This window comes from Natator depressus, chromosome 11 (assembly GCF_965152275.1).
Source record: "Natator depressus isolate rNatDep1 chromosome 11, rNatDep2.hap1, whole genome shotgun sequence".
Lineage (NCBI taxonomy): Eukaryota > Metazoa > Chordata > Testudines > Cheloniidae > Natator > Natator depressus.
In genome coordinates, this window is record NC_134244.1 from 11,242,651 (window position 1) to 11,264,382 (window position 21,732).

At 42.7% G+C, this 21,732-nt stretch overlaps 1 protein-coding gene across 2 annotated transcripts in view; it reads right to left on the reverse strand.

Annotated features, from left to right (window-relative positions):
• The window catches only part of ADCY5 (adenylate cyclase 5), a 343,803-nt gene that overhangs the window by 249,308 nt on the left and 72,763 nt on the right, over positions 1-21,732 (reverse strand). The window lies entirely within an intron of this gene.

Below are 21,732 nucleotides of genomic sequence, written 5' to 3' on the forward strand. Positions count from 1 at the left end.
AAACAACTCTGACATCATAATCAAAAAGGCTGACAAAGGAGGTGCTGTCGTCATCATGAATAGGTCGGAATATGAACAAGAGGCTGCTCCGCAGCTCTCCAACACCACTTTCTACAAGCCATTACCCTCTGATCCCAATGAGGGTTACCAAAAGGAACTACAGCATTTGCTCAAGAAAATCCCTGTAAAAGCACAAGAACAAATCCGCGCAGACACACCCCTGGAACTCCAACCTGGGGTATTCTATCTGCTACCCAAGATCCATTACCCTGGAAATCCTGGGCACCCCATCATCTCAGGCATTGGCACACTGACAGCAGCATTGTCTGGCTATGTAGACTCCCTCCTCAGGCCCTACGCTACCAGCACTCCCAGCTATCTTTGAGACACCACTGACTTCCTGAGGAAACTACAATCCATCGGTGATCTTCCTGAAAACACAGTCCTAGCCACTATGGATGTAGAAGCCCCCTAAACTAACATACCACACAAAGATGGACTTACAAGCCGTCAGGAACAGTATCCCCGATAATGTCACGGCAAAGCTGGTGGCTGAACTTTGTGACTTTGTCCTCACCCATAACTATTTCACATTTGGGGACAATGTATACCTTCAGATCAGCGGCACTGCTATGGGTACCCGCATGGCCCCACAGTATGCCAACATTTTTATGGCTGACTTAGAACAACGCTTCCTCAGCTCTCGTCCCCTAACACCCCTACTCTACTTGCGCTATATTGATGACATCTTCATCATCTGGACCCATGGAAAAGAAGCCCTTGAGGAATTCCACCATGATTTCAACAATTTCCATCCCACCATCAACCTCAGCCTGGTCCAGTCCACACAAGAGATCCACTTCCTGGACACTACGGTGCTAATAAGCGATGGTCACATAAACACCTCCCATACCGGAAACCTACTGACCGCTATTCCTACCTACACGCCTCCAGCTTTCACCCAGACCACACCATACGATACATTGTCTACAGCCAAGCTCTACAATACAACCGCATTTGCTCCAACCCCTCAGACAGAGACAAACGCCTACAAGATCTCTATCAAGCATTCTTACAACTACAATACCCATCTTCGGAAGTAAAGAAACAGATTGACAGAGCCAGAAGAGTACCCAGAAGTCACCTACTAGAGGACAGGCCCAACAAAGAAAATAACAGAACGCCACTAGCCATCACCTTCAGCCCCCAACTAAAACCTCTCCAACGCATCATCAAGGATCTACCACCTATCCTGAAGGACGACCCATCGCTCTCACAAATCTTGGGAGACAGGCCAGTCCTTGCTTACAGACAGCCCCCCAACCTGAAGCAAATACTCACCAGCAACCACACACCACACAAAACCACTAACCCAGGAACCTATCCTTGCAACAAAGCTCGTTGCCAACTGTGTCCACATATCTATTCAGGGGACACCATCATAGGGCCTAATCACATCAGCCACACTATCAGAGGCTCGTTCACCTGCACATCTACCAATGTGATATATGCCATCATGGCCAGCAATGCCCCTCTGCCATGTACATTGGTCAAACTGGACAGTCTCTACGTAAAAGAATAAATGGACACAAATCAGATGTCAAGAATTATAACATTCATAAACCAGTCGGAGAACACTTCAATCTCTCTGGTCACTCGATTTCTGACCTAAAAGTGGTTATTCTTCAACAAAAAAACTTCAAAAACAGACTCCAACGAGAGACTGCTGAATTGGAATTTATTTGCAAATTGGATACAATTAACTTAGGCTTGAATAGAGACTGGGAGTGGTTGAGCCATTACACAAACTAAAACTATTCCCCCCCCCCCGCCGTTCCTCAGACGTTCTTGTTAACTACTGGATATGGCCCACCTTGATTATCACTACAAAAGCCCCCCCCCCCCCACTCTCCTGCTGGTAATACCTCATCTTAAGTGATCACTCTCCTTACAGTGTGCATGATAAACACCCATTTTTTCATATTCTGTGTGTATATAAATCTCCTCACTGTATTTTCCCACTGAATGCATCCGATGAAGTGAGCTGTAGCTCACGAAAGCTTATGCTCAAATAAATTGGTTAGTCTCTAAGGTGCCACAAGTACTCCTTTTCTTTTTGCGAATACAGACTAACACAGCTGCTACTCTGAAACGGATAGGTAGGTGTTTTCTGGCTACTGTCATGCCCCTGCAGTCACCTTTCTCTAGTCTCACAGAGCTTCCCTGAAACTCAGCTTAAGATATCCAGTACCTAATCCTGCACAACCACGTGCATTCTTTTGAAGTGCTTATGTTCCAAGTGCTGCTACACACCACACTCTACAATGGCAGCGTTTGCAGAGTAGTAGATTTAGCGTTAGCATAAGAAATAGCCTAAAACCTGCTAGGGCTCGATCTTCAGGAGTCAATTATCAAGTCTGTAATTAACCAGCTACTTGGAACAATCATTCCATTTTTAGGACTTTTAAAGGACTATTAACCACATTTAAATTACTGACATGGCAAAGCAGCAAGAATTGCTCCACTCATGAAAATATTAGAGAGAGAATGCTGAATTAAAAAGAAAAAGTAATGCTATACGATTTCCAGCTCTAATAAAATAGATTAAAATGGAAGTGCTGATACTGGTAGGGTGGTTCCTACAATGTCTGAAAACACATAAAGAACAAAAATCTGATTACTAAATCAACCTAGTGCACGTACAGCATTCTGCGATCCGCACAATGCAGTCGTGATCCCAAGAGTCACTACCCCTCCTGCCTTGGCTGTATTGATCAGAAAGCAGCTATTTTCATTTCCAACAAAATTAATCTCTTCCCTCCCCCGCCCCTGCGCCCCCAAAAGTTGTTGCAACATCACACTGTACAAAAAATGCACCTTCTGCTTCCTCTCAGACTCTGGGTATCATCACCATGGCAACACATTTTCCTGCAGTACTATAATCTCCAACTTGGAAAAATGATTTCAAGATGCTGGATTGCAATCACTTCTGCTTAAAAAAAAAACCCCAAGCAGCAATGAACATTCTGCTTCCACTAGTCCAGGTGTGCATGTGGCCAACTGGCAGATTTTTATTTTACTTCTTTAACACTATAGGGAGTTTTTAAGAATTGTAACATGCAGATAAAGTTGGATCCAGTGGGACTCTGGATACCTGGTTTCAATTTGCTTCTCTGTCACAGACTTCCTGTGAGACCTTGCTCAAGTCACTTAGTCTCTCTCTGCCAGAGTGTGTGAAATGGGAGTAAGGGCACATCCCTACCTCACAGGTGGTTTGTGAGGATAAATACACTGAACATTGTGATTCAGTTGGGTGGGGGCCATGGAAATACAATGAAGAGAGGGGTATTAGGAGGAAACATTTGAGTGTGGAAAAATTAAATTCCTACATGAAGGTTCCAGGGCAAGATGCCTACAGGACTAGGAGCGAGGATGGTCTGGATTCTATTCCCAGCTCTGCCACTGATTTACTGTGTGACCTTGGACAAGCTACCTACAGTTTGATTTTCAGAGGTGCCAAGCACTGGCAGCTCCCATTGGCTCCAGCTGGAGTTGTGGGTACTCACCACAAATTAGACCTGAGTGTCTGAATTTCCCCATCAGTAAAACAATGGGAACCTACCTCACAGGGGTTGGGAAACTGAATTCATTAATGTAACTTGCTTGGAGATTCTCAGATAGAAAGCACTGACCCCTAAGGAGGAGGGTGGGGCACCATTTCCTGCCATTGTTCCTCTGTTCTCCCAACTTGCCCCTTTAACTTTGATAAGGCTTTCCCCATCTCCTCTCCTGTCCTCTCCTATTTACTCTTTGCCATCACCCCTTCCCTCTCTAACCTGTGCATCACTTCCCTCTCTCTCGATCACCTTTTAAGTGGAGCTGATCTGGAGTCTCAGCAGCACCTTTACCCCATCACTGGAAGCTGCTTTCAGTCCTCCATTCAGAGTTGGAAGCTGCTTGTGCCTGCAGCCCGATTCACAGCCTTCCATCCATTGCTGGAAGGCGTCTGGACACGCACCCCCTGTCCTCCACATTATCCCCACATCAGCACACATCCTACTCATTTTTCTCTGACTTTCTGGCCTCATCGGCCACTGGGAACCATGACACAGATACTTGGCAGAGGACAGAGCATGTTGGGCCACTGCACTGAACCAGCGGAAGCAAGACGCTCTCACTTGATACTCCCTGGCCCTTCTGCCATTGCTAGAGGATGCAGCTGAGTAGGAGATCGAGCTGATAGCCACATGGAAAGTGAGGGAGAAACTGAAGGAAAAAGGCTGAGGCCAGATGGTTAAAAATAAACAATCACAGTTCCTCCAGTGGAACCCTGAAGTTAACAACCCCAGCCCAGGAATCAGAGCACTATTAACCAATGCACTTCAATCTCTCTCAAAGGAGCCTGGGAATTCATGAGGTTATTTATATATTCCTCCTGCCCAGCTGATCTTGCAGTAAAAACTATGGATGAACCCTTTTGTTGATGCACCACAAAAGTGGGACATTTTACACATCTGCAAAGCACCACATAGAAAAAAGGAAAAGTGGGAATAACTCACACATGAGCATAAGTAACAGCAGCAGGAATTAACACAGTACTGAAGTCAACTCAATCTTCAAACAAATACATTCCGCCTCATACCTGGAAACAAACCTGCCTCTCCAGCAGCCTGAAACTGTGGCTTTTTGTCTGTGACACTGTCTGTCTAATTTGCTCAGGACTGTGTTTCATACAGTTGACTAAATGATAATGAAAAAATATGGCTCAAATTCCTCAAGTTTAATTAAAATGATCTTTAGGGAGCCTGAATCATTGCTAGTTGTGGGAAAGCTGCTAGAATTGCCTAATTACAATTAAGTACATGGGCAGATTAAACACAAAAAAGGACCAATTTTGGGGAATCCATAAAGAAAATGATTACTCAGTATCACTAATTATAGTGATTTAAACTACTTGAGCCATCCCCTCAGCCCTGCAGATGTGCAAATAATTAGAAAAGAAACAGCTTCGTCCTCGACAAAAAGCATACAAGTATGCTGGCTCCAGGAAGGTGTTTTATTGATATACTGACTTCAGTATGTAACACTGAGCATATATGGACCCTTTTATCTCAGGGCCTCAAAACACTTTATATCAATATAAATTAAGCCTGCGAGATAGCTGATGCCCATTTTACGGGCACAGAGCAACTAGATGGCTCTCTCAAAAAGTCACACAGGAGTCCTCCAATCACCTGCTCGAACCAGTAGATTGATCTCTAATGGCGCGAGTGTAGATAGGCAGGAATAGGACAGTTCCCATGTTTGGTTTAGGCATCTGATTGAGATTTGAAGTATCTGTTACTCCTGATAGGAGCACTGCTGGGAACCATGTAGGTTTTCCTCCAGTTCTCCCCCAAGTATGATCCTGCACTGGCTTCCTGTTGAATGGAGCGTACACAGTGAAGTCTTAGGAGTAGCATTTGAAGCTTTAAAAATCAGTGGGTCCCCAGATCTGCGGACCACAGGCCACAGGGGTCAGTGCAGAACAGCGGTGATCCAGAGAGCAATGGCTAGTTACATGGCGCTGGCTCTCTTCCTAATTTCCAGCTGCCAAGTACCACTGAGAGGCCGAAAATACATTTAATACTTTCCTTGTGTTAATTTTCTACATAAGCAATTGCCACAGGGATCTAAGATGATTGCAGAGGGAGGAAAGATGGCTCATGTGATTGTGCATGGAAGGGGAACTGGTCCTCAAGACACTCTCTCCATTAACATGTGGCCAGTCATACCAGGCAGTCAGATATTTTGGCCAGCTGTAGAGGCCGCATGGGCCAATGGACAGCCCTCTCTACTGGATTCTGTTCTCCCCTCTGCCACTCACCTGCTTTTTGACTTCAGGCAAGTCTCTTCATCTCTCTGCCTCTGTAAAACTGAGGAAATGATGCCTCTCTTTCTAGCCCTTCCTTGGACCACTTTCTAGTTTGGAAGATCTGATACCCAGGATTTATGAGAGATGGAATATGAGTAGTAGGGAACAGAGGCAGTTCCTCACTGCCCAGCTTCATAACATCACACCTATGTGCATATGAAACACAGTTAAATGCCTATCTGCAGATGACTAATAGCTACCGTGTAAGTGTCTCATATGGAAATTTACCTTCAGCTGCAAACCCTGGTGAAAAAAATCTGATATCACCTATTATACAGCCAGAAATGTTACAGAATCCCCTAGGTCAGATATATTTTGAAGGTGCAAAGCCTTGCCAATGCCATCTGGACTGTGGGACTGCTGAGCCCTCCAAAACCCACCAGCTTGGGGTATTCCTCACACTGTGATGCTGATGTCAAGCTACAAGCCTCTGACAGGCACTGCACTTACACAGACCTCTACAGGCAGAGAGGCACCCAATTAAAAAGAAAAGGAGTACTTGTGGCACCTTAGAGACTAACCAATTTATTTGAGCATAAGCTTTTGTGAGCTACAGTGAGCTTTTCTTTTTGCAAATACAGACTAACACGGCTGTTACTCTAACACCCAACTAAGTTACATGAATGGTCTCCCAGCCACTCATTAACCAACAATAGAGAGGCTCCACCCAATTCCCCCACCTCTCCGGTCTTACACCTCAGAACTGTACAGTCTTCTATTGGTCAGAAGTCTGACCAGTGTAAGGTCATTACCTAGTTTGCCACTTCTTCATAGGAAAGTGGACATGCACCAGCCTTTGTAACCTGAGCGGAGATTCACCAAGCACTTTAGACAAACTCACTGGTAAGGATAAAACATTAAAATAAGTTTATTAATTACAGAAAGATATATTTTAAGTGATTATATGTTGTAGGCATAAAAGTAAAAAGTAAACACTCATTCTAAATCTGAAAATTTTAGTCTAAGTAAGAGATGAATCAAAGCAGCTTTTCTCACCCAGACAGATGGTACAAACAGGTTACAGTTCTTCAGTACACTGGCTGGGACTACCTTCCAGCCTGGGACCAAACTTCCCCAGTTCAAAGTCTTTGTCTTTCATTCCTCCAGGTGTTGAGATGGGAAGAGTGGGCGAAAAGTGATGATGTCACTGTCTCTCTCTTTATACCTTGTTCCCGCTGCGAGAAAGAACCTTGGTGTGATGTGGGGGTCAGGTAGTCCCCATTGGTCAAGCAATCTACATTGTGTACATTGTGTACATTCCTTCCCTGAGAAACCTCCGGAATAGTGGATTGTGTGTTGATGAGCCATTAACAACCACTCTTTTTGTTGTAACTGAAAGGCTGGTTGTGGGTGTTCTCAACCTCACAACATATTTCAGTAACACATATAGTAATACTTCATAACTCCACATACAACTATAGCACATACAATCCAACAGGATATTACTGTTCAACGGATTAAGACTTTGAGGACTTTGAGGACTTCAATAGCTCAGACATAGGTGAGCGGTTTTTCGCAGGAGTGGGTGGGTGAGATTCTGTGGCCTGCATTGTGCAGGAGGTCAGACTAGATGATCATAATGGTCCCTTCTGACCTTAATATCTATGAATCTATGAATATCTGCGCTCAGATTGCCTACGTTTAAATACATCATTACTTGGCTAAGAAGTAGGCACATTACAGGCTGCCTTAAATTTTTGATCTGAGTAGCTGTTGGGCCCATGGCTTATAACCTTTCTTCAGAACAATTATAGTTCTAATTCTGATCTATCACCAGTTTTATACCAGGCCAAATTCTACTGACTTCTCTCAATGTACAGTGTGAGACCAGTATCAGGTCTCAAGTGTCCCAAGTCACTGCTGGGAGATGAGAAATAAACACCACCAAACAGAAGCAGTGGCAGCATTGCTCAGTGAAGGGAACGAGAAAGCCAACCAGTTTGTGGTAGCCACAGTGCTTGCAAATATGTAGTAGAAGGTAGCTGTGAAAACAAGGGGTAAACGGGCTGGGGGGGAAGGGACCAGCATGGTATGGTAGGTAGAATCAGCTCAAAGTCACTTGGAGATTCTCCTCTCCTTTCTATTCATTCTTGGGTGTGTCCATCCCCCCCCAACCCAATGTGACCTTCTTTTACAACCAGCCAGGCAAGCTGCTGTCTACCCAGTTCAGGTAACAGACCACCCCCTGCATCTCAACTAAATCCTCAGGGAGGAGACACCAACCACAAATTTCAGTGGTCATTTGTACCAGTCATTTGTAACCAATAGTTAACTGAGTCAGTGTGTACGTCTAGGATCTTCCTGCTGCTTGTTCTGCAGAGGGGTTTTAACTAACAAAAGCCATTCCCAGTTCTGTGCTGTCGTCTTCCATACTGATAGTGCACAACCAAAGGAATAAGAGAGGTATGATTACTCCAGCTCTGCTAAAAAGAAAAGGAGGACTTGTGGCACCTTAGAGACTAACCAATTTATTTGAGCATAAGCTTTCGTGAGCTACAGCTCACTTCATCCGATGAAGTGAGCTGTAGCTCACGAAAGCTTATGCTCAAATAAATTGGTTAGTCTCTAAGGTGCCACAAGTCCTCCTTTTCTTTTTGCGAATACAGACTAACACGGCTCTACTAGAAACACAAGGACATGGTTTTGACGGATAATTTGTTTGCTTGGGAAAGCTCAGCTCACTTCCAGAAGTTGGTTCATATTGAGATCCCATTGCTGGTTTTATTTTAATTCTAACATTCCCAACTGTGTTGACTGAGGCACAGAGATCAAGGACTATGCTTTTTAAATGTTTATAAGCATAGAAAATGTGTGTGCAACTGTGCCCCAAATTTGTGTGCGTCATTACCACAAGTCAGGCAATTGTGAGTGCAAGTGAGTCTGAATTGTGTCTGCAATTGTAATAACTTTACACACAAATTAGGCATGTAAATCTCATATATTTTGCTCTCACAAATGCACATTTAAAAACTTTACCCAAAGTTCTGCTCAAGTGGGATTAGGACTCAATAATTCTGCTTCCCCAGTCCTCTGGTTTAATCACTAGATGATAAAATGTATGTGTCTTAAAGCCCTACTTGAATCGCAGGATAATCTTCAAATAATTGCAGCTGAGTTGCAGACAAAACATGAAAAATCATGGAAAAGTAATAACGGACCTTTATTAATAATGGTCATTTGGAAGAGCCAGAGTAGACCTATCTGTTTAGGAAAAATTTGCTGGACCAATATAAACAATCAAGTATTGTTATGCCTGCTAACTTTTCTTGATAACCAGACATTCTGCTAAAAGAAAAGGAGGACTTGTGGCACCTTAGAGACTAACCAATTTAATTGGTTAGTCTCTAAGGTGCCACAAGTCCTCCTTTTCTTTTTGCGAATACAGACTAACACGGCTGTTACTCTGAAACCAGACATTCTGCTGCAACTATATTACTTTCATTTAAAAAAAAAAAAGTGACCGGTAAAACAGAAGACTAAACTCTTAACATAACTACTGTAAATATCGAGTCAAGTTATGTTAGCCTTTTACATTTTACAGGCATGAATGTTAGGGCAGTACTAATTTCATACTCAAAATGCATGCAAAATTGTGGACTGTGCAAAGTAAGCTAATTAAAATCAAAATTGCGGTGGAAGCCTAATATTGTGGGATTCGCAATTTCGCAAATGAAGTAGGGCCTTATATGTTTCTGTATCTTTTATTTGTTACTGACTAGATTTATATTGGAGGGCTAACCACTATTTATTCACTGTGAAGTGAAATTACTTAGTTTTTCACAAAACTAGTAATATTCCTATTTCTGGATTTGAAGTTTCCTAAAATGGTTTTAAAAGTTTCTTTCAGGACTCCCCTCCCACCACCAAATGGCTCATGAAATAATCACCTTTTTAAATACATTACTTAGCATTTAAAGAGACTTGAATTGTGCTTAAACACTCTTACGAACATGCATGACCCCAAATTTGTAACTGATGTGTACCCTCACAAATGTATACCTGTGTCGGGATGGGAAAATCCAGGGTTGCACCCACACAAGCGGGACATGAAGATTTTGGGAAAAATCAAGCTGGGAAGCAATATGAGAATGCAAAGATTACACATGAGATTCCCTCCCACCTCCTCCACTCGGTATTTGACATTTAAACTTGTTCTTTTTAAATCTGTGCTTCTCAGGTTTTTACATTGTGTTCTCCTCTGAGGAACAGGAAAACACACACCAAAAAACGAAAACAAACAAAAAAAATCCAACCCAAACCTGTATTTAGACCTCCCCACATTAAAATATTTTCAAACAGTCCTCTTAGTGTACGCGCAATGTGCCTCAGGTGGCATGTGACCAGGATTCATCACCAAATTTGATCAGCTGTTTAGATCTTTAGCTTTCCTGGCCCTGGTTTGGTATTGATGGGAAGTGTGAAGAAGTGTCTATCTCCTGTAGACAAAAAATTTACAATAGCCTTCCAAACATATGCCTGTTCATTTTCCGCCTTTAGCCAAGTCATCTACTTAGCGGAAACAAACTCTTCTGATTCCACAAGGCCCTGAGTGAAAAGTCAACAAGGAAAAGCTTATGTGAACCTCCTGTTTTTCCTGGGCTTGCTTTGCGCTCCCTAGGAAGATGATGGTTTAAGAAAAATTATTCGAGGTGCACTGGCAATCTCTAATAATAATCAGCATCTTTTTGCTAGCCCCTTTGATAGTATTATGCACAAGCATAGGAATATGTTCACTCAAGTGCTGCCCTCCTATGGGGTGCAAAGACAGCATGGTTTAGTAGATAGGGCACCGTGATGGGAATCAGGAGACTAGCATTCTCTTCCCAGCACTGCCAATGGCCAGCTGTGTCACCTCAGACAAGTCACTTCACCTTTCAGTTCCTCTATTTCCCCTCCTGCCCTTTGCCTCTCTTCTCTATTTCAATGATAAGCTCTTCACAGAAGGGGCTGGATCTTGCTACATGTGCACTGAGTGCCTAGAGCAAAGGGCTCCCTATCTTAGTTAAGGCCTCTGGATGCTACTGCAATAGAATAAATAACAAAGCTGCAGCCATATGGATAGACAACAGGCTTGTAGCAGTTGTAGACTTTAAAAAAAAACAAAACAAAAAACAAAACCCAAACAAAACAACAAAAATCCTGTCCCGGAGAGCAGGGCAAATCCCTGATCCTTATAAAAAGCACATGGGATTTCTAAAGTTTATCTTAAATACACAGAACCAGTGTTTAAGGTTTCATCCAAACGACAGCACACACCACAAGACTACACAGCACTCACTTTATCTGCTAAAAAGGAGAACTGAGCCAATGTTGCTGGGATTTGAAGCTACAATTCAAGGAAATCTAATATTTCTAAGCTAATGCTTAGGCCAATAGGCTGCCCCTCTCTCCCTGCCCTCTCCAATAATGAACGGTTAGTGTAATTAATCAAAGGGTAGTCCCTAATAAAGTAGTTAATACAATGCTGAAGAGTGATATTTACATGCTGGTTATAAACAAAACTGCAGTTTTGTTTATTTCTATGAAAATGAGTTGGTCTCTGAAGTCCAGGTAACTGCCAGAAATGAGAACTGTTTTAAATACTATATTTTATTTAATAGGCCAATTATTCAAAATGTAGCATTCTATTTACAAGCTGATTAGAAATTATGTGGTTTATGAAAGTTCACATTCACACTAGCAAATGTCAACGATACAAACCTTGGGTTGATGACTCTGCAGCCTATTGTAGTGGTTATTAAAGTCAACTGCTTGCATTCGTTATTTGTTTTAACAGTCAGTATATGGAGATTATTACATGCACCTTACTCTGGCACACAGGGATTGGATTTCTTAACCTAGAAAAATTATAAACACTTTTAAAAGTGCCCTGGTTAATAATTAAAGCAACACACAGAAGTAGTGACAATTTTCCCTGAACACCTGTGTGTAGGTGTGTATAACAGAAAAGCAAATTCTCTTTTTCATCTTTCACCAGCACCAAATTCTCATTAAAAATATTGACAGTCTTAGAATATGAAGGCTTCTGTATCCAAGTGACTCTCTACTGCCTCAACCCTGCTACTGCAGGAATCAGACTAGATGATCATATGGGTCCCTTCTTGGGGGTGGGGGTGGGGGGGCAGCGGCGCATCTCAAAAGGTATGGAAGAATCTTGGGGTTCATTAAGCAACAGCCTTCAGGGCACATCTCCAAATTCCTATGTTCATAATACTGTCCCGTATGAGGGAGTGTCTCTAAATTATAATCTTCTACAAACGTATCTCTACAAGGTAAACATCCAGCCTCTATGGCCACTGAGTCTTTGACCCCTTTGCTAGGCATCAGAGTGTTCTGCTATCTATGACAACAGAATCTGAGCATCTCCCATGTCAAAGCTTGGCAGTTGTGTATTTCCTAGCGAACTTAATGAAATCTCTGGCTCTTTACCCTTTGCAGGTTATAGAACACGGTTTGCAGAGAATAGCAACCAGGGGGTCAGTTATAGATTGAGAGCTGGGTGCTCTGGTCCAGCTCCTAGTGGATCTGAACCATGACACCTCTACCTATGTTGCAAAGGCCACTGAAATGCAATTAGATGCTTCTGACTTTCCATTCCCACGAAACCTGTGTCAGATTTGAACTAGTTTTTATTGTGGGTTATAGAGTTCAGCATTCACACTGATCCTTTAGCCACAATATGACAGCTTTATGCTCCTTGTTCATGCTCAGCTGCTCCCTACATAAAAGCCCTGTTCAGCTTCATATTTACAGCAGCTTCAATCATAGTCTAGAGCACAGAAACCACTCACCCTCTAATTCAACTGTGAGCTACACCTTTATTGTAGCTGTTAGGAACGCAGTTGTTGAACTCGCACTATTTCAGATCCTTGGCAGTGGGGGGGGGGGGGGGGGAGTGTTAAACGGAGCCACATGTTAAGCAGTGTTGCGTTTGCCCATAAGTATGGTCTTTAGGCAGCCATCTCTCTCTACTGCAAGTGAAAGGGCCTAAGGCAGCATTTTGAGCAGGTCATAGTGACTGGCTTACTTAGAAAGGCTGCTTCCGCTCCACTCTGCTCAACTTCTCTCAGTATCCTGTGTCAGGCTGTCTGGAATGGCACACACCTTTGTTAGCCAACCTCAGGGCAGACTGTTATAAACCAGGGCACAAACCCCAAACTGGCTGTGAGTTCTCTAATTAGATTTCACCAACTGAGTATCAAGCACTGTAACAGCCTTACCATGGAGTCACAGATAGTCCCCTTGGGCACTCAGGTCTATCTTGCCATCCAGGCAAGCCTGCCTTTGTGATAGACCGCCCCTTACACAAAAAAAATCACAATCATATTCAGGTTACTCCCAGTCCCAAAGGAGCAGTCACTTAACCCAGGTCAATTGCACCTCAGATCACACACCAAAGACAACTATAGCCAATCCTTTAATTAGGGTGACCATATTTCCCTATGCTGAATATGGGATACCTGGTAAAATTACTCATATTCAAGTGAGTTCTATGGCAATCAATCAGAACTATGCACTACAAGTGTTCAAATTAACATCTAGTTGACTGAGCCCGTGTTAAAAAGAAATGCTCTGTACTTGGATTCTTTTAATTTACCTTCTTATTTTTAAGACTTTGGGGTTCAGACAGGGAGAGATGACACAAACACCCGCATGTAATGGGCCGATGGGGTGGACACCAGCAGCAGGACCCATCAGTACTGATGTGGGGGGCGGGGGGGGGAGGGAAGATGGAAAATACGGGACAATTTGCCTGTTTTAAAGAAAAAGTCAGGCCACCTGTAGGAGGGCTTAAATACAGGATTGTACCTTTAAAAACAGGACATCTGGTCATCCTACCTTTAATAAACTAACTAAAGATTTATTAAGTAAGAAAAGGAACCAAGAAAGTTATCTACAAAGTTAAATCAGGTAAACATACACCCACAAATGAGTTACAGTCTTAGGTTTCAAAGACTAATAGACTTGTAATAGGCAACCTCTATATGACCTTTAGTACTAACCCAAGCTAAGCAGCTTGAGATCACTAGCTGTAGAAATACTGCCCTCTCCAAATTCCAAGCAGCATAGTGATACAGTTCCTTCTGATCAGGGATTTTTATTCCCTGCGCCCAGAGTTCAAACTGTGATCGGACAATGTTGATTGCTCCCTCCACACCCATGAAGAGGGGAGGAGCACAAACCCAAGTCTTTGGCCCACTGACGTTCTACAATGGTTCATCTGGTGATTATGGGCCTTCTTTAGTTGGGCAGGAGATGACACTTCTTGTGGTAAACTAGTATTTCACACTTGGTAATGCTTCTCTCTTGACAGTGGGAGTTTCCAATTTCATAGCAAACACTTAAATATTACCTTAGAACATGGGATACAGATATTATAAGTGATATGAATGCATGTAGCAACTCATGACAGAGACTTGGTGGGATAACTCACATGACTGGAGTACTGTCATGGATGGTTATAAACTGTTCAGGAAGGACAGGCAGGGCAGAAAAGGTGGGGGAGTAGCACTGTATGTAAGGGAGCACTATGAATGCTCAGAGCTCCGGTACGAAACTGCAGAAAAACCTGAGTGTCTCTGGATTAAGTTTAGAAGTGTGAGCAACAAGAGTGATGTAGTGGTGGGAGTCTGCTATTGACCACCGGACCAGGGGGATGAGGTGGATGAGGCTTTCTTCCGGCAACTCGCAGAAGCTACTAGATCGCACGCCCTGGTTCTCATGGGTGACTTTAATTTTCCTGGTATTTGCTGGGAGAGCAATACAGCGGTGCATAGACAATCCAGGAAGTTTTTGGAAAGCGTAGGGGACAATTTCCTGGTGCAAGTGCTAGACGAGCCAACTAGGGGGGGAGCTTTTCTTGACCTGCTGCTCACAAACAGGGAAGAATTAGTGGGGGAAGCAAAAGTGGATGGGAATCTGGGAGGCAGTGACCATGAGATGGTCAAGTTCAGGATCCTGACACAGGGAAGAAAGGTAAGCAGCAGGATACGGACCCTGGACTTCAGGAAAGCAGACTTCGACTCCCTCAGGGAGCTGATGGGTACGATCCCCTGGGGGACTAACATGAAGGGGAAAGGAGTCCAGGAGAGCTGGCTGTATTTCAAGGAATCCCTGTTGAGGTTACAGGGACAAACCATACCGATGAGTCGAAAGAATAGTAAATATGATAGGCGACCAGCTTGGCTTAATGGTGAAATCCTAGCGGATCTTAAACATAAAAAAGAAGCTTACAAGAAGTGGAAGACTGGATAAATGACCAGGGAAGAGTATAAAAATATCGCTCGGGCATGTAGGAATGAAATCAGGAGGGCCAAATCGCACCTGGAGCTGCAGCTAGCAAGAGATGTCAAGAGTAACAAGAAGGGTTTCTTCAGGTATGTTGGCAACAAGAAGAAAGCCAAGGAAAGTGTGGGCCCCTTACTGAATGAGGGAGGCAACCTAGTGACAGAGGATGTGGAAAAAGCTAATGTGCTCAATGCTTTTTTTGCCTCTGTCTTCACTAACAAGGACAGCTCCCAGACTGCTGCGCTGGGCATCGCAACATGGGGAGTAGATGGCCAGCCCTCTGTGGAGAAAGAGGTAGTTAGGGACTATTTAGAAAAGCTGGACGTGCACAAGTCCATGGGGCTGGACGAGTTGCATCCGAGAGTGCTAAAGGAATTGGCGGATGTGATTGCAGAGCCATTGGCCATTATCTTTGAAAACTCGTGGCGAACGGGGGAAGTCCCAGATGACTGGAAAAAGGCTAATGTAGTGCCAATCTTTAAAAAAGGGAAGAAGGAGGATCCTGGGAACTACAGGCCAGTCAGCCTCACCTCAGTCCCCGGAAAAATCATGGAGCAGGTCCTCAAGGAATCAATCCTGAAGCACTTAGACGAGAGGAAAGTGATCAGGAACAGTCAGCATGGATTCACCAAGGGAAGGTCATGCCTGACTAATCTAATCGCCTTCTATGATGAGATTACTGATTCTGTGGATGAAGGGAAAGCAGTGGATGTATTGTTTCTTGACTTTAGCAAAGCTTTTGACACAGTCTCCCACAGTATTCTTGTCAGCAAGTTAAAGAAGTATGGCCTGGATGAATGTACTATAAGGTGGGTAGAAAGTTGGCTAGATTGTCGGGCTCAACGGGTAGTGATCAATGGCTCCATGTCTAGTTGGCAGCCAGTATCAAGTGGAGTGCCCCAGGGGTCGGTCCTGGGGCCGGTTTTGTTCAATATCTTCATAAATGATCTGGAGGATGGTGTGGATTGCACTCTCAGCAAATTTGCGGATGATACTAAACTGGGAGGAGTGGTAGATACGCTGGAGGGCAGAGATAGGATACAGAGGGACCTAGACAAATTGGAGGATTGGGCCAAAAGAAACCTGATGAGGTTCAATAAGGATAAGTGCAGGGTCCTGCACTTAGGACGGAAGAACCCAATGCACAGCTACAGACCAAATGGCTAGGCAGCAGTTCTGCGGAAAAGGACCTAGGGGTTACAGTGGACGAGAAGCTGGATATGAGTCAGCAGTGTGCCCTTGTTGCCAAGAAGGCCAATGGCATTTTGGGATGTATAAGTAGGGGCATAGCGAGCAGATCGAGGGACGTGATCGTTCCCCTCTATTCGACATTGGTGAGGCCTCATCTGGAGTACTGTGTCCAGTTTTGGGCCCCACACTACAAGAAGGATGTGGAAAAATTGGAGAGAGTCCAGCGAAGGGAAACAAAAAGGATTAAGGGTCTGGAACACATGACTTATGAGGAGAGGCTGAGGGAACTGGGATTGTTTAGTCTGCAGAAGAGAAGAATGAGGGGGGATTTGATAGCTGCTTTCAACTACCTGAGAGGTGGTTCCAGAGAGGATGGTTCTAGACTATTCTCAGTGGTAGAAGAGGACAGGACAAGGAGTAATGGTCTCAAGTTGCAGTGGGGGAGGTTTAGGTTGGATATTAGGAAAAACTTTTTCACTAGGAGGGTGGTGAAACACTGCAATGCGTTACCTAGGGAGGTGGTAGAATCTCCTTCCTTGGAAGTTTTTAAGGTCAGGCTTGACAAAGCCTTGGCTGGGATGATTTGATTGGGGATTGGTCCTGCTTTGAGCAGGGGGTTGGACTAGATGACCTCCTGAGGTCCCTTCCAACCCTGATATTCTATGATTCTATGAGCATAAAGTCCAAACACTAAACACATTCTTACAAACTTAACATCTGTTCTAACAATGCTAACACACGGGTGAGCCCAAATGGTTTCCAGCTATTCATTTGTCAGTGTTCAGGGAGGCCTGGGGGCTTTGGCATGAGCCGGCACCTAACCTACCAGCATCACAACCTTCATATCTCATATTCAGAAAAATGCCCTGCTCTAGTACTCTGACGTGATCCTTAGCAGTGTAGACACAGTGCAAGATGCCAAGAAAAATATACAGGTGGTGCAGAGCCAAAGACAGGCAGTTGTCAAATGTCCACAAGGGACTCTTTATTTAGCTACATCCATAACCAAGTAATGTTCACATATCGCACAGGTAAAGTCACACAAAGATAACATTCAAAGTATTGCACATTGCAGTACGAAATGTCATTGCATTAAAGCTTGTTATGATTCTCTCCCATCATATTACAGAATGCTTCAGACGTACTTAAAAAGCAAAGTACTATGAGTGTAAACACTGAAAGATGGCCCCTTATTAGGCCTCTCATACAAGGGACTGCTGTAGCATCCATCTGTTTAGTTTTCCTTTCCAGCTACCCTGCTCTCCCCCTTTTGGTGATTTCCATGTCAAGATCATAGAGGGTATACTTTGTTTTATGACTTGTCTACAAGGAGAAGTTACTCTGGAATAAGTTAGGATATGAATTTAAAGTACGATAGCTTTTCCAGAATAATTCCCCCTGGGGACATTCTTATTCTGAAATAAAAGAGCCCTTTTCCAGTTATTCCACAATAAGGGCCTTTTCCTGGTTTAACTTAATCCATTTTGGAAATAGATTCAGTTAAACCAGAAAAAAAGACTCTCTTATTCCAGAACAAGAGTGTCCATAGGGGCAACTACTGTGCAATAGCTATTGCGGAACAGCTTATTCCACAATAGCTATTCTGGTCAATTTCTCTCTGTAGACAAGCCCTTCAGCTGCGTGGTTGTCTGATACAGAAACCAAGGAATGTTGGCAGCAGGCGTCCCCAGTGTTTGTGATCACTAAATGTTCATTCATTTGGGGAGGGTAACCCCTAATGCGTGTGTGTGTTGGTACCTTCTTTAAACTTACTGGTAGGTTTTGTTCTAGGTTAGTTAAATTTTACCATAGTGTGTGTTTTTCCAATTCCTAATTTCTATGTTGGGTAATTTGGGGGTTTCCATCCAGTCACACGCAGTAATATTTAGAGCCCTAGACCCTTAAAATTACTCTGGACACAACACTAGAAAATATACCGTGGCGAATCGAGACTAATAGGCCTCTGCCACCTGAAATGTCTACAAATAAGAACATAAGAACGGCCATACTGGGTCAGACCAGAGATCCATCTAGCCCAGTATCCTGTCATCCAATCAGTGTCCAATGCCAGGCGCCCCACAGGGAATGAACAGAACAGATAATTATCAAGTGATCCGTTCCCTGTCGCTCATTCCCAGCTTCTGGCTAACAGAGGCTAGGGACACCATCCCTGCCCATCTTAATAGCCATTGATGGACCTATCCTCCATTAACTTATCTAGTTCTTTTTTGAACCCTGTTATAGTCTTGGCCTTCACAACTTCCCCTGGCAAAGAGTTCCACAGGCTGACTATGCGTTGTGTGAAGAAATACTTCCTTTTGTTTGTTTTAAACCTGCTGCCTATTAAATATTCAGGTGATTCAGTCACCTTTTTGCTAGTAAATGATAAATGTATTGAAATCTCAGTGAACATAAAAGGAACATTCAGTCCTGTAAGAGATGGATTTATTCAGAGATTTGGAACCACCTTCAACCCCGGCATAAGCAACATACAATCCTTGTGAAGGCAACAGGATTTTCACCTGCTTACATAGGGATAGAATTTAGAAGGGGAATTTTTAACCAGACATTAAATCCATCTGTGAACCCCAGATCATTCTTACGCTGCTGCAGCATTAATGGTTCCAGACAGTGATACTATTTTTTTAATTCTACTTAAGTACTTAGTATTTTTAATTTACAGATCTCAAAGTGCTTTGTGTAGATGGGTAAGGATTATAATCTACTCAACAATGCTTTATATTTTCCCCACTGGTGAAGTAACTTTCCCAAGATTTCAAGTCAGCCAGTGCAAAGCCAGAACTAGAACCCAGGACTGAGTGAGTCACTTGCAGTCTAGCCTCCTATTCATTGGGCCACAGTGCCTACCATTCCATCATCAATACAATATAGGGTAATCAAATCTCTGGAATCGCCTTCAATTTTCTCAACATAACACTACCTTTCAGCCCCATCTGTTTAGCATTTTTCCTGAACAGAGGCTTGGCGCTTTGTTTTTTCTTTTTTAAAAAGAGAGTATTCCAGCTTTCACCAGAATCTCAATAAACATTTACACGCCACCCTTAGAATCAGATCCTTCTTCTCCAAAATGACAGCTTAGAACGTCTCTCACATTTGATGTTGCCATAGAACAAATATGCAACACTGTTTTGTTTTCCCTTTTTTTTTTGGTCTCTGCTTATGGCCAAAGGTGGTAATTTTAGTTTGTATCCCTGAAACAGAGCTAGATTAGGATCCTATAACGTTTACGGTCTTTTATAATGTGTATTTTGGAAACATTAATATAATAATAATAATAAAATAATAAAAATAATTTTGGAAGGAAAAAAAGAAGTCACATTCAATCCCCCATGATATGTGAAGAAAAATGTACAACCCGATCTCAAGATTTCAGGTTTCAGAGTGGTAGCCGTGTTAGTCTGTATCAGCAAAAAGAACTAGGAGTACTTGTGGCACCTTAGAGACTAACCAATTTATCTGAGCATAAGCTTTCGTGGGCTAAAACCCACTTCAATGGATGCATGCAGTGGAAAATACAGTAGGAAAAAAAAAATATATATATATACACACACACACACACACACACACACACACATAGAGAACATGAAAAAATGGGTGTTGCCATACCCACTATAACGAGAGTGATCAGTTAAGGTGAGCTATTAGCAGCAGGAGAAAAAACAAACGAAACAAAACCTTTTGTAATGATAATCAGGATGGCCCATTTCCAACAGTTGACAAGAAGGTGTGAGTAACAGTAGGGGAAAAAAATAACCATGGAGAAATAGTTTTACTTTGTGTAATGACCCATCCACTCCCAGTCTTTATTTAAGCCTAATTTAATGGTGTCCAGTTTGCAAATTAATTTGAATTCAGCAGTTTCTCGTTGGAGTCTGTTTTTGAAGTTTTTTTGTTGAAGTATTGCCACTTTTAGGTCTGTAATCGAGTGACCAGAGAGACTGAAGTGTTCTCCAACTGTTTTTTGAATGTTATAATTCTTGACATCTGATTTGTGTCCATTTATTCTTTTACGTAGAGACTGTCCGGTTTGGCCAGTGTACACAGCAGAGGGGCATTGCTGGCACATGATGGCATATATCATATTGGTAGATGTTCAGGTGAATGAGCCTCGGATAGCGTGGCTGATGTGATTAGGTCCTATGATGGTGTCCACTGCATGCATCCGATGAAGTGGGTTTTAGCCCACGAAAGCTTATGCTCAAATAAATTTGTTAGTCTCTAAGGTGCCACAAGTACTCCTCGTTCTTTTAACTCAAGATTAGTTAAGGGTCGAGAACACAGGCCTATAACCATTACTGGACAGTCTCCTCACAGGCTTTCTTTGGGAGGGAAGCCTTTTTGAACCACCTAGAATTCCCAAGCCACTGTTTAATTATGGAGCTCTATAAAGCACATACTGTAGCTATATCAAGGATGGACTAAAACCACTGGCAGCAGGCACAAAACGATTGTTTTAATACACACACAAAAATGAAATAGTCTTTTCATGAGGTAACATCCTAAAATATGATGTGATCTTTATTCAGGTCTTGAACACCTGGCATGCAGAATAACGTACACCAACAGCATTTTCAGGAAATGCTATTGGATCTTTTGTTAGTGTACATTTTTCCCCCCTTTATGTTAGTTGGGTAATGGTTTCTTTCCAGCATAAATTGTATATGTTAACGTTGAAAGGAACTCCCTGTCTAAATTTACAAGATTGATTGCATTTGGTGGTTCTGAGCAGAGCTGCTTTTTTCAGGGCTGTTTTCCAGTCTAACAAATCTATTTGAGCATAAGCTTTCATGAGCTACAGCTCACTTCATTGATGCATCCGATGAAGTGAGCTGTAGCTCACGAAAGCTTATGCTCAAATAAATTTATTAGTCTCTAAGGTGCCACAAGTCCTCCTTTTCTTTTTGTGGATACAGACTAACATGGCTGCTACTCTGAAACCTGTTTTCCAGTCTGTAACTGAATAAATCTGTAAGATGTGAAGCATCTGCTTAAAAAGAAATGGTATTATGTGCACCCTTCTCCTTATGGATTAGTTGTGGCAATCATGTGATAAGATTCATAATGTAAAAATATATGTATATATATCAGGTAAAAACTGTGGTAGATTCTCACATGCACTTTAAAACTAAGTTAATTGAATGGTTAAAAATAAGTTTTTTAAAATGTATATTATATTGTGTTACTTGAGAAATAATGTCACACTACAATTCAAGGCTATCACAATGCATATGCAGCATGGGACAGAGTTACGCTTGCATGTCCAAACTTAATTCCGGTTAGATTTGGCAAAATTAGATTTTTTTTTTTAAATAATTTCA